A 15,456-nucleotide genomic window follows, 5' to 3' on the forward strand; every position below is an offset into this window, starting at 1 on the left:
AGCATCACAGAGATGAACAAGTACAAAATATAATTACAAAATATGCCTACAGAAAATCTGAATAAGTACTTACTGTCCCGCTACCAAACTGAGGGTGATACGTGGATCTGATGAAGCTGCAAAATAAATGACAAATGTTATACATTTCTAGATAATTAATATGTAATTAAAATGACAGTTATGACATTTATGATTACCTTGCACAGTGGGTGACTGTGCAGCTGCTGGAGTCTGTAATGGTCCAGAAATGGGGGTAGAAGAGGAAGGAGCAGAAGAGGAAGGAGCAGAAGGCTGTGATGGCGGCAGTACTGGACGCTGAGCAGAGGATGAAGCCCCAGACGTACCTGAAGAAGGATGTGATGGCGGCAGTACCGGTCGCTGAGCAGAGGATGAAGCCCCAGACGTACCTGAAGAAGGATGTGATGGCGGCAGTACCGGTCGCTGAGCAGATGACGAAGCCCCAGACGTACCTGACGAAGGACGAGGGATCGACCCTACTCGTCCACGGGCACTGCGTCCAGGTACACGACCTCCACGCGAACCACTGCCGGACGCGTCAGAATCAAACGCTCTGCCTCTAGCCATCTGTACTGCAGATATCAGAACCTAGATAAAATGAATTTATACAATTATATGAATTGTAGAACATGTGGTAAATACGAGTAAACAAAGTGAATACCATTGAAATTCTTCATTAATAATATTAATTGCATATACATTTATCAATTTCTAACAGTAAAATTGCTCTAAGTTTTAAGTGTCTTCAATATCATCTGCTTCCTCCTCCTCTTCATCAGCTTCCTCTTCTTCATATTCGTCTTCTGAGGTACCCATGATGATTTGATCTTCTTCCTCTTCATCATCTGATGCTCCTATTTCAACATAAGATCGGCTTTCATCATCCAACCTATCTGTTAAATCTTCAACAACTTGCATCGGTTGCGTTTCAACCCTAACTTCTTGAAATGCCTCCGATACTGCGAGTGAAGAAGACTGTTTCGTTTCAAGTGCATGAACAACTGATCTAGCCTTGATTTTACACACTGCCATCCAATCGCATCTATCTCGTTTAAACGATGGATATGGGACATAGTACACTTGTGCAGCTTGCATTGCCAAAACAAACGGTTCATACTTTGTATATCTTCTTCTTTGATTAATATCAACCAGATTATACTTAGGATGAACCTTCGTGCCAATGTTTGGCGTAGGATCAAACCATTCACATTTGAATAAGATTGTGCACTTCATTGGTAGGCTTGGATATTCTAACTCCAAAACCTCAACCAATTTCCCATAAAAATCGTTTGACACGTCACTGTAGTTTGATCCCTTTATGCACACACCGCTGTTCATTGTCTTTCTGCTTCTCCCATAACCCTCAGTGTGAAACTTGTAACCGTTTACAAAGTAGCCAGAGTAGGCATTAGCAACCGGTAATGGCCCCTTTGCCAGATCCGTAATAAATCTGTTACGAATATCGCTTCCCGAGCTTCGAGCCTATGGGAAATAGTAATGACATGAGTCAAATTTAATAAATGTACATTCCGTGTTGTGTACATTGAAAGTAACTTACATAATATTTGAACCATTCTGCAAATTCCGTGTCCAGCTTTGCATCAACTGCAGTATCAGTCAAATTGAGATTTTGAAGCCGCAGAAGATTGATATATTCCCTATTTATGAACGAACCATATTAGCATAAGTATACTTTAACAACGGCCAACATCAAGTCTAGAATGTTTACATTATTTATACTTACTGTACATATGGTGTGATCTCGTCGCAATTCAATAAAATATAGGTTTGAGCCGCTTGTATCTCTGCATCAGTCAATCGTCTTTTTTTTGATTTACCAATCGTACGCCCAGGGTAGGTGAAAATTTTTAGATTTCCTTCAAACTCAGATTGAACGCGATCTCCTCCGTCATCGTTACGTGGCACTCTCCGATGCTTGGTGAAAACATGTTGGTCAAAGTAGTGCGAACAGAATGTGGAAGCTTCTTCAACCAAATATGCATTGCAAATGGATCCCTCGACCTTTGCCTTATTGCGCACATTCTTTTTAATTTTCTGCAGGTGTCTGTGATTGTACAATGCCAATATGTAAGTATAAGTTCAAATAAATGATGTAATCATTAGAATGAGATGTTAGTGAATCACCTCTCAAATGGATACATCCATCGATATTGTACCGGTCCTGCTAAACGACATTCATAGGGCAAATGAACCGGCAGATGTTCCATAGAATCAAAGAAGCCGGGTGGAAAAATTCGCTCCAACTTGCACATCACAATTGGGATTTCTCGCGCTAATTGGTCCATATCATCGCATCGGATAACAGTCATCGTCAATTCCTTGAAAAACAGACTCAATTCTGTCATTGCTTCCCAAATTTTTCCTGGTAATAATTCTCGGAATGCCACAGGAATCAATCTTTGCATGAAAACATGGCAGTCATGGCTTTTCATGCCAAACAATCTGTACTTCCTCATGTCCACACATCTACCCATATTTGAACAGTAGCCATCTGGAAACCTTAATGATCGTAACCATTCGCACAATAATTGCCTTTGGGGTTTATCTAAACAATAACATGCCTTCGGAAACTTACCAGTAAGTACAGTTTGCTCGAGTTCTGGTCGACGACAAATTTCCTTCATGTCCGCTCTTGCTTTTGCATTATCCTTGGTTTTCCCTTCAATGTTCATGACAGTGTTGAACAGATTTTCAAACACATTTTTTTCTATGTGCATGACATCAAGGTTATGACGAATAAGAAGTGAACTCCAGTATGGCAAATCCCAGAAGATGCTTCGCTTTTTCCACCCGCTATTCCTGCCAATTATTTTATTTACCTCATCTGCACCCAACTCAGTAACTTTCATAAGCCCCAAATCTTCAATTTCTTGTAATATTTCTGCTCCAGACTTCACAGGTGGAGGGGGTTCAACAATAGTCGTGTTCTTTCTAAAGCATTGTCGATTTCTCCTCCAAAGGTGAGATTCTGGTAAGAATTTGCGATGACAATCAAACCAACATTGTTTACCTCCATTCTTTAGTGTAAATGCATTAGTGTTTTCCATGCAATGAGGACAAGCCAATTTGCCAGCGGTACTCCACCCAGATAACATTCCAAATGCTGGAAAATCACTGATGGTCCAAAGCAAAGCAGCTCGCATTATGAAATTCTGATTGGTCGAAATATCGAATGTTTGAACCCCATATTCCCATAAATAATTAAGTTCGGCCATCAAAGGCTGCAGAAACACATCAATTTTATGTTTTGGATTAGTAGGCCCAGGAACAATAACACACAAAAACATATATTCATCTTTCATACACATTGTCGGTGGTAGATTATATGGTGTGACAATGATAGGCCATGATGAATATTGTTGTCCTGATTGGCCAAATGGCTGAAACCCATCAGTACAAAGCCCCAATCTCACGTTTCTTATTTCAGCAGCAAACAGAGGATGAATGTTATCAAAATGTTTCCACGCTTCAGAGTCTGACGGATGAGTCATTATACCATCCTCATATTCATGCAAAGCATGCCATGTCATGTGTTCAGCTGTCGCCTTTGATGCATATAACCTTTGAAGGCGAGGAACAAGAGGGAAATAATACATCTTCTTGAAAGCCTTCTCCCTTTGTACTCTACCAGTCCCTTGACCGCGCCGTTGATATCTTGGAAGATTACAAAACTTGCATTCTCTGAATTCCGAGTCAACACCCCAGAATATCATACAATTATTACGGCAGCAATCAATCTTTTCTACCGGTAGTCCCAATCCCCGAACTAATTTTTTTGTCTGATAAAAATTATCAACCATTGAATGGCCTTCAGGCAACATTTCTTTTGCTAACTGAACAAAATCATCGTAACACCTTTCTGAAAAATGGTGCTCTGCTTTCATGTGTAGTAATCGTGCAACAACAGACAGAACTGAATGATTCTTGCATCCAGGCCACAGTTCAATGTTAGCTGCACTTAGCATGTCAAACAATTGTTGTGCTGCTACATTTGGCGATTCCTCCATATTATCCCAATCAAATTGTACTCTACTCGCATCGATTACCATATCATTGCATTGATTACCATACAGAAATTGATAAGGCTGAACTTCTAAACTTACCGGAATGGAGTGGCCTGACCCACTGGCAACTCGAGCTGCACCATGATGTATCCATTCGTAATAATTTTCCACGAACCCATTTTTGCACAAATGAAGTTTCACTGTATCGATGTCTAAGAAGGCTCGATTTCGACACTTCTTGTGATTACATGGACACCTCAACTTATTCCCATCCATAAAACTGGGATTACCAACTGCAAACTGTATAAACGCCTCCAATCCGTGCAGGAACTCTTGTCTTAATATCCCATTGACCTCGAACCTCCAGTACATCCAATCTCGATTATTTTGCATTTTTGTTACCTAATTAACAATGTGTTTATCAAGGGTAAATTATATGTAATTGCATTAGTCTGATCTAGCCTTAAAACATGCCACTAATGTAATGTTCAAGTTACACTTATAACTAACTAAGGTTATTTCTATAATAAGGGGGAACTATAGATAAATGTAAAATAACTAAGTTCATTTATTCAATACAAAGGTTATATATATATATATATATATATATATATATATATATATATATATATATATATATATATATATATATATATATAAAGGTAAGTGTACTATTCTACATATTGAATTTATTGAAAAAAATTCGGCAGCATTTCGGCACAACACTATGAAATCTCAAATAGAAAGACACTTCAATAAACACTTCTATAACATATCAACATTCTCCAAAGGCAAAATGGCCACTACTAGGCCTCCAATCCAAACTCATCATTAACAGGACTTGCTCAAACAACAATTATCACAACAAAGTTGCACGTTAGGATAAAAAACTGCAGCACTCATTACAATTATCACAACCCTGATTCAAATTCAATTTCAATTAACCTAAAACGCAAAATTCAATTCTAGTGAGGGTTTCTTTTTAATTTTAACTTAGGCAGTAGTGGAGCAAGTACATGTTGATAATTACTATAACTAAACAACGCGTATTTATAAAAGCCCATAATTCTTTGGGCCCTTTAAACCATCGCCTTATTAAATTGGGCCCCAATGAGCCCACCTCTATCTTTTCTTGTTAACTAGCCGTTTAACTTTTTCTTTTTTTATTTAACTTATAATGTTAAAATTATTTTATAAAATATTTTAATTGAAATATAATGAAAGCATTTTCAAACAAGTTGTCGTTATCCATTAGAAACGGTGGAAATTATTAAAAAATAAATTAACAAAACACCACTTTTGTCAATGCAACTGTAACAACAATGACAAGTAAGTTTATTATTGAGAATGACAAATAAATTATATATATATTTGTTGTGTTCAACGTATTTTTATCTTATATTTGACGTAAGATGGTTAGACTTGCGAAATAATTTCTGAAAGTGACATAATTATTAAATAAGAGTTGGTGCCACATTATTTCATAATTTAAGAATTATTAAAAATTAATAATAAAAAATATTTATCATATTGATGTAAATATGCTAATAGAATCCCCCAAAAATCAATACTTTCCTCATCCAGGTAACCAATTACGTTTGGGAATCTTTTGTTGTTTGTTTATTACTATAATTTTATATTTCTATAATTAATTAATTTTATTTAAATATTTTAAAGAATTCTTTTTTAATGTTATTTGGAATCTTTGTACGTATGATTTTTTACCAACTCCATCCCTCTATTATTGATGGTTTATTCTAATTTCATAGATAAATTATTCATGTATAATTATTGATATAATTATATATATATTTTTAATAAATTTAAATGAATGCCGATTTAAATTTGTATTTTTTAATTTAAATAATTTACTTATATGTTTTCATTAAATAACAAAAGATGATATTATATGATCATTACTTAAATATGATCATTTTTCTGCCAAATAAATTGAAATATTTATTATTGTAATTAAATTATTTTAATTCAACTGACATAATTATTTATTTTTTTTCATTTTGAAATTCTCATATATTCAATTCAAATCCTTATTAATTTTTTTTATAATTACAGGACATATATAAAGATTTAATGATAATGCAATTAATCTTAATGAAATGAAATTATATTATATTTTATTAGTTAATCTTATTATTATAAATCCATTATTTGATTAATGTTATTAATTATAATAAACAGTCACAGTAACAATAATAATAAATCGAAACAATAATAATAAATCGAAATAATAATATTAACAATAATAATAAATTGAAAAATAATAACAGTAACAACATTAACAATATTAACAATATTAATAATATTAACAATAATAACAGTAACAATAATAATAAATTGAAAAAAAACACAAAAATCGCAAAAAAAAAAATTTCGAAAAAAATAATAACAGTAACAACATTAACAATATTAACAATATTAATAATATTAACAGTAATAACAGTAACGATAATAATAAATTGAAAAAAACACAAAAATCGCAAAAAAAAAAAAAAAATTGGAAAAAAATAAAATGGTCACCGGCTTACCTCAAATGCTGTCCAAACGGTGGCGAACGCCGTAGAGGAGTGACTGGAGCGTCGGTGGCGGCGTCACAGTGGCTGGAGCGTTCTCAGGAGGGCTGGAGGCGCGCTGCGGACGGAGGAGAAGAGAGGAGAGGAGAAGGAGAAGAGAGAAAGAAGAAAAAAGGAAAAGAAGAGGGCGCGTTTAAAGCCCTAATATTTGCGACCGACTCATCGGTCGCAAATGTCATTTAAATCGGTCGCAAATTTTAATTGTCCGACGTCGTTTTAATATGCGCCAAAATTGCGACCGATCTGCGACTGAAATATGCGGTCGCAAAAAATCGGTCGCAATTTTATCTCATTTCGGTCTCAGATTGTGTCCTTTTTTTGACGCGCCCATTTTTGCGACAGAAACAAAGTTGGTCGCAAATCGGTCGCAAAATCGGTCGCAAATGCGCAGTAATTCAGTCGCAAACTGAAAGGTAATCCCGCGCGAGTTTTCCGCGCTAAAATCTGCGACTGTTTACCAATCAGTCGCAAATTGGTATCCATATTGCGACCGACTTTTGTCGGTCGCAAAAATCGGTCGCAATTTGAAGTTTTTTTTGTAGTGTTTCAGTTTTTTTTATGAAAGAAATAATCTAATTTCATGATAAAGTGGTGTCTATAAATATTAAATTATAAATATTAAATTAAATATTTTCATAGACACCACTTTATCATGAAATTAGATTATTTCTTTCATAAAAAAAACTGAAAGAAATTAAATATAAGAATATTTATAAATAATATATTTTCAAATTTATAGTCTGGGTTTTAAATAAGAATTTTTTTAATTTAGTTTTATTTAGGGTTTTAAAAGTTTAATTATCTTTGGATATGCCCATTAGATAAGCGCTAATTATTTTGATAATAGATAAAAGTTTAATTTAGCCAATTATAATTTTTTTTTTTTTAATATAGAATTGACGTTAGCTAACCATTTCCTTAATACTTTTGCTACCTATAAGAAAATTTCTTTTTAGTTATCAACTATAACGATAAGAAAATTGCGTTTTAGGAATTGATCCATTTCTAATTAACAACGGGTTAGAAATGAAACTGATCTCAAAATATCACACTTAAGTAATGAACGAATTAGGAACAGATCAGAAACGAATTAGAAATGGAATTTAGAATGAAAATTTCGTTGCTACATATACGGGAATGGAATGTTTTTTGGAGTCAGATTTAGGAATGTATTAGCAACGAATTTAGAATCGAGATATAGTCGTTTCTAAAATTCTCAAGCTTCTTTATGGACTTCCATGCAAAGAAACTAACTGACATTATTTATTGCTATACAGCTCCAGTAATATAAAGCTAACTGACATCTACTTGTTTGTATTATAATTGCCAAATGAACATTTAATTTGTACTTTGGATTGGTCTTGACCTGTGCTTCCTTAAATTCCGATATCTTCATTAATTAATTTCCCTTGAATTTTTTTTATCAGTAAAAAATTTCTTTTATTATTAAAATTCGAAAAAAACTTAACATAGTGATAAGTGCATTATCAAGTGCTTTTATTGTCTATATTCGTATGCATTTTTGGGTTATTTATGTGCTTAATTCACTTTGTTAGACAATTTTTACCAATTAGACATTATTTTAGTTGCATTTGGAGTAATATGATTAAATTGGTAAAATTCCAGTATTTTTTTATCTTAACCCTTGTTCGGTTTTTCAGGGATATCTGGAGTTGTAGACCTTCAAATTGGATTCCATTTGATGCGCTGGAAAGATGAAATAAAGTTCTACAATTGTCAAAGAGGAATCAGAAGCTAATTCAGTCTCAATATTGATCAAATTCAGCTCTGAATTTTGAAGCTATGTGCTGTATAACTGAGCACAACCTGTTCTGTTGTGGACTTCATATCTGGAGTTCCAAGTGTCCAAACTAACTCAGCCCAGGCCCATTGAATTCTTAGAAGACAGCCCTACAGTTGCTGTGAAGACAATTAAATGAAATGAAGTCAGTTTTGGTCTTCAAAAACGTCATAGAAGATTAACGTTTTGAGCAGAATTTCTGCGTCAATCTGATTTCGTTTTTTAGGTCATATTCTTGTTGTAGATGTCCGTTTTGGGCGACCCTTAGCTCGTTAGAAAGCAGAGAGAGAGATTTTCAAATTCATTGAAAGAGTCAGAGCCAGATTTGGAACAGAAGATGCTGAAAAACAGGGGAGAAATCAGAACAGCAAATATTTTCTGTTTACTGCTTTTGAATTTCCCAATTGATTAGGGATTCTTTTTCCTTTTGGAGGTGTTATATAAGGAGTGATTCTACAGCAGCTATGAGGCATGTTTTTCTTCTCTTAGTTCATCTATTAATCTAGGTTTTTGTTCTTTATTCTTTGTTTTGGTGGTTGGAAGCCATGATTATGAGTGGCTAATTTCTTTACACCAATTCAAGGGATTTATCATCCTTGCACTTTTGTGAGACTCGGGTTTTAAATGAGTAGTTTCTTCTTGAATATCTGTTGTTTCTTATTCTTATTGAGTTGATTCTATTGAATTCTTTGCTAAAAAGGCCTATTAGTGAATTGTTTGGTAGGATTAAGTGCTATTTCAGATTTCATAATCCGTAATTGTTATGAAAGTTTGAATGTTAGTAGCAATTAGGTATTACTGATTATATTTTAGGTTTTCAGTAATAATCTATAGAGACAATAGGGTTGAATTAAATGGTTTATGCTTTATAAATTGTTGTTCAAGTTTAACTACTTCGTGATTCTTAATGCTTTTATTAAATTGAAAGGGATTGCTTAATACCCGATCATTTAATAATTAGAGTTAATGAGGGTGCTGGGCTCAAGTTAACGAAATAGGGGAGTTTTGGGAATTTATCATGCTTTTTGATAAATTTCAGTTAAGTATTCAAAGAGTAATTAAATCATAAGTTGTCTGTGATCAATTGTGCATTGGATTAGAAATCACCTTGAATTGGTTTTTCATCAATTTGCATTACTACTTTAGTTTAATTAATTAATTTTCTTTTTGAACTGTTAAGTTGAATTTTTCACAAACAAACCCCCTATTCTTTTTAACACAAAAATTAAGATTTCAGTCTCTAAGGTTCGACCTGAATTCACCACTTCTACAGTTAAATTCAGTAATTTAAATTTGGTGGAACCAACAAACATCAAATTTTTGGCGCCGTTGCCGGGGACTGAAAGATTATTATATTTTGTGTTTTTATTTTGTTAAAATAGTTTTCTTACCTTTGTGTAGTGTTGTGGTTTCAGGTTTGTGGTAAAATTTGTAGAATTGAAGGAGAATTGAAGTCATTTGGTTTATGACAAGAAGTTCTCAATCTGGTGAAATTATTTTTGATCTTGAAGTAGAAAAAACAGCTAAATGTTTGAGAAAATTAGCTAAAAAAGCTAAACAAGCTACTTTGAGTCAAGCCTCATCTGAACGGACGATTAATGATAGTTCAAACAATTCTCCGAGGGAATCAATTTCAGATTCAGAATCTGAAATTGATACTATGGCTGCCAGAACCTTGAAAGAATTGGCTACACCTGACCTAAATCAGCAACATTTGTGCATTCAATTTCCTACTTTAGATGTTGCTTTTGAATTAAAATCTAGTCTAATCCATTTGTTGCCTAAATTTCATGGACTTTCAGGTGAGGATCCGCATAAACATTTGAAGGAATTCAATGTGGTGTGTTCTAGCATGAAGCCTCAAGGAGTTTCAGAAGAGCAAATTAAGCTTCGAGCTTTCCCTTTCTCATTGGAAGACAAAGCTAAGGACTGGTTGTATTACCTTCCTTCTGGATCAATTAATTCATGGAATGAGATGAAGCGAATATTTTTAGAGAAGTATTTTCCTGCATGATAAAGTGGTGTCTATGAAAATATTTAATTATTTTTTTCTTATAGGGTCCAAAAAAAATTAGTTACCTAATATATATTTTTTTTTTTTATGAAAGAAATAATCTAATTTCATGATAAAGTGGTATCTATGAAAATATTTAATTATTTTTTCTTTTCTCGTTCCTTTTCTTATAGACGATTGTCCAAAAAAAATTAGTTACCTAATATTTTTCTTTATTCATCTTTATCATTATAGAAAAGGAATATGTGATATTTGTTTCTTTTCTATACCCTTAGACATAATTGGATTATTGCAATAAAGGTAAAAAAAAAAAACTTATAGAATGATAAAAATGATAAATATGTAATTGACCTAATAGTGTGAAATATAATATTTCTTTGTCTTCTTTGAAATATATTTATGAGAAATTTCTATAAATAAATATATCTGTCCTTTTTAAACTTTTAATCCATTTACACATTGGATGACTAAGAATATACAGAGAAAGAGAAACAATATAAATAGCAAGCATAAACAAACTGTACAATAGGCCTACCTGGTCGAAATAGATGGATGATGAAGAAGGCCAAGATTAAAGGTCTTCCTTGCACTTAATTAGCATTATCCAATATATTCAAAATAATATTATTATTAGATTAACTAATTAAACATTATATTAACTAATTGTCTAAAATCATTCGAAGAAAGAGGACCTGGAATGTTATATTTATTATTATATTATATTATCTATTCTTCAGTCATTACTATCAGATGGCTAAGGTATGATGTGCTTGTGCATCATCAATCACCATTCCCTCATCTATGATGTATTCAAAATGAAAATTTCCCATGAAATAATCATAACATACGAAGGCCATCAAATGAATAAACAAGGCAACATACAGGGTTCCCTGTAAGGATTTTTCCAAGAATAAGGTTTCCATAATAAGGTGATAGCCAATTTTTTAAAGTGTATGAAATCATAACAAGTAATAAAGTATGATGAGTAGAACATTGTTTTCAAGAATTGTATATTTATTGTTCAAATATAACAAGGTAATCAAGTAATAGAATGATTGAGCAGGCCTTTCAGCCGGCGTCGAAAGAAATTTTAGCAACTCAAACAGACAAACAAAATGCTATTATTGCACAAGGTAGTGTTTGATGATTAGGACTATAGTGTTTTGGCCAAATTTGCCCAAAAATCTCACTAGTCCTGTCCACGTAAAGAATTTCAATAAATAATTGCACAATGAACTTATTTAGTCAACGAGTAGAATTAGATATGGAGGAAACTAAATAGTTATTTCAAGAAATAACAAATTGAAAACTTCAAGTTTTCGCTAAAATTTAAATACACCATAAATTATTTTATAATAAATAGTTTTACTATTTCATATAATAATGTTAAACTCTTATGATTTTGTGAGTCATACGTTAGGAGTAATAAGGCACATTAATTATCCTCACCTGTCACCAAAAGTTTAAAAAAAAAAAACTATTTTTTCCATCAAATTAACGAAAACATAGAAAACTTTCATGCAAGATAACATAAGAACAGCCTCATGTTAAACCCTCATTAGAAGTGTTTGAATTTGATAAAATTTTTTCTGATCTGAATGCATATTTCTACTTTGATTATTACTTGCTTGGAATTATCAGAAACTTCACCTTGCTTATTTCCTCCCTAGGCATTACCCTATGCTAACTTGAGTGTTTGCACTTGGAGTATTGCCTAATCCCCCACCCTCAGTGTTTTCACCCTAGGTATTACAGCCTCCTCCACATTGACGGTTTCCTCCATGAGTATTGCCTCATCCTCCACCCTGAATGTTTCCTTCCTGGGTATTCCCCCCTCCTTCACCTTAAGTATATCCTCCCTAGGTATAACCCTCACTCCCACCTTGAGTGTTTCCTCCCAGGGTATGACTACCACCTCCACCTTCAGTGTTTGTGCCATAAGTATTTGTCGATCCTCCACCGTGAGTGATTCCAAACAGAGTATTACTGCTACATCCACTTTGAGTATTTCAACCTTGGGTGTTACCACCTCTTCCAAGTTGCCTATTGCATCCTTGTGCATCTCAAACTCCTCCAACTTATGTATTTCATTTTTATGCATTATCGCCTCCTCCACCTTGAGTATTTCTTCCCTGAGTATTACCACCACCTCCACCTTGAGTATTACTGCCTCATTCCCCATGAATGTTCCATTACTGGGTATTATCCAACCTCTACCATGAGTATTTCTGCCCTGGGGATTCCACCATCCTCCGCCTTCAGTGTTTCCTCCTTGGGTATTGCCAGCTCCATTGCCTTGACTGTTTCCACCTATGGCATTGCCTCCATCTCCACCTTGAGTGTTTCCACCCTTGGTATTACCTCCATCTCCGCCTTCAGTGTTTCCACCTATGGTATTACCCCATCTTCCACCTTGAGTGTTTCCACCTATTGTTTTACCTCTATCTCCGCCTTGAGTGTTTCCACCTTGGGTATCACCTCCATCTCTGCCTTGAGTGTTTCCTCCTTGGGTATTGCCAGCTCCGTTGCCATGAGTGTTTCCACCTATGATATTGCCTCCATCTCCGCCTTGAGTGTTTCCACCTTGGGTATTACCTCCATTTTCGCCTTGAGTGTTTCCTCCTTGGGTATTGCCAGCTCCGCTGCCTTGAGGGTTTCCACCTATTGTATTGCCTCCATCTCCACCTTGAGTGTTTCCACCCTGTGTATTACCTCCATCTCCGCCTTGAGTGTTTCCACCTTGGGTATTACCTCCATCTTTGCCTTGAGTGTTTCCTCCTTGGCTATTGGCAGCTCCGCTGCCTTGAGTGTTTCCACCGATTGTATTGCCTCCATCTCCACCTTGAGTGTTTCCACCCTGGGTATTACCTCCATCTCCGCCTTGAGTGTTTCCACCCATTATATTACCCTTTCTTCCACCCTGAGTGTTTCCACCTATTGTATTACCTCCATCTCCACCTTGAGTGTTTCCACCTTGGGTGTTACCTCCATCTCTGCCTTGAGCGTTTCCTCCTTGGGTATTGCCAACTCCGCCGCCTTGAGTGTTTCCACCTATGGTATTACCTCCATCTCCGCCTTGAGTGTTTCCACCTATGGTATTGCCCCCTCTTCCACCTTGAGTATTTCCACCTATTGAATTACCTCCATCTCCGCCTTGAGTGTTTCCACCTTGGGTGTTACCTCCATCTCTCCCTTGAGCGTTTCCTCCTTGGGTATTGCCAACTCCGCCGCCTTGAGTGTTTCCACCTATGGTATTACCTCCATCTCCGCCTTGAGTGTTTCCACCTATGGTATTGCCCCCTCTTCCACCTTGAGTATTTCCACCTATTGAATTACCTCCATCTCCGCCTTGAGTGTTTCCACCTTGGATATGACCTCCATCTCCGCCTTGAGTGTTTCCTCCTTGGGTATTGCCAACTCTACTGCCTTGAGTGTTTCCACCTAGGGTATTACCTCCATCTCCGCCTTGAGTATTTCCACCTATGGTATTGCCCCCTCTTCCACCTTGAGTATTTCCACCTATTGAATTACCTCTATCTCCGCCTTGAGCGTTTCCACCTATGGTATTACCTCCATCTCCGCCTTTTATGTTTCCACCTATGGTGTTGCCCTTTCTTCCACCTTGAGTATTTCCACCTATTGAATTACCTCCATCTCCGCCTTGACTGTTTCCACCTTGGGTGTTACCTCCATCTCCGCCTTCAGTGTTTCCTCCTTGGGTATTGCTAACTCCGCCGCTTGAGTGTTTCCACCTATAGTATTACCTCCATCTCCACCTTGAGTGTTTCCACCTATGGTATTGCTCCCTCTTCCACCTTGAGTATTTCCACCTATTGAATTACCTCCATCTCTGCCTTGGGTGTTTCCACCTATGGTATTACCTCCATCTCCGCCTTCAGTGTTTCCACCTATGGTATTGCCTCCTCTTCCACCTCGAGTATTTCCACCTATTGAATTACCTCCATCTCCGCCTTGAGTGTTTCCACCTTGGGTGTTACCTCTATCTCTGCCTTGAGTGTTTCCTCCTTGGGTATCGCCAACTCCACTGCCTTGAGTGTTTCCACCTATGGTATTACCTCCATCTCCGCCTTGAGTGTTTCCACCTATAGTATTGCCCCCTCTTCCACCTTGAGTATTTCCACCTATTGAATTACCTACATCTCCGCCTTGAGTGTTTCCACCTATGGTATTGCCTCCATCTCCGCCTTGAGTGTTTCCACCTATGGTATTGCCTCCTCTTCCACCTCGAGTATTTCCACCTATTGAATTACCTCCATCTCCGCCTTGAGTGTTTCCTCCTTGGGTATTGCCAGCTCGGCGGCCTTGAGTGTTTCCACCTATTGTATTTCCTCCATCTCCACCTTGAGTGTTTCCATCCTGGGTATTACCTCCATCTCCGCCTTGAGTGTTTCCACCCATTGTATTACCCCCTCTTCCACCCTGAGTGTTTCCACCTATTGTATTTCCTCCATCTCCACCTTGAGTGTTTCCACCTTGGGTGTTACCTCCATCGACGCCTTGAGCGTTTCCTCCTTGGGTATTGCCAACTCCACCGCCTTGAGTGTTTCCACCTATGGTATTACCTCCATCTCCGCCTTGAGTGTTTCCACCTATGGTATTGCCCCCTCTTCCACCTTGAGTATTTCCACCTATTGAATTACCTCCATCTCCACCTTGAGTGTTTCCACCTTGGGTTTGACCTCCATCTCCGCCTTGAGTGTTTCCTCCTTGGGTATTGCCAACTCTGCCGCCTAGAGTTTTTCCACCTAGGGTATTACCTCCATCTCCGCCTTGAGTGTTTCCACCTATGGTATTGCCCCCTCTTCCACCTTGAGTATTTCCACCTTGAGTATTTCCACCTATTGAATTACCTTTATCTCCGTCTTGAGTGTTTCCACCTATGGTATTACCTCCATCTCCGCCTTTTGTGTTTCCACCTATGGTATTGCCCCCTCTTCCACCTTGAGTATTTTCACCTATTGAATTACCTCTATCTTCGCCTTGAGT

Source organism: Jatropha curcas, chromosome 6 (assembly GCF_041381405.1).
Source record: "Jatropha curcas cultivar XTBG-Jc1 chromosome 6, XTBG_Jcur_1.0, whole genome shotgun sequence".
Classification (NCBI taxonomy): Eukaryota; Viridiplantae; Streptophyta; class Magnoliopsida; order Malpighiales; family Euphorbiaceae; genus Jatropha; species Jatropha curcas.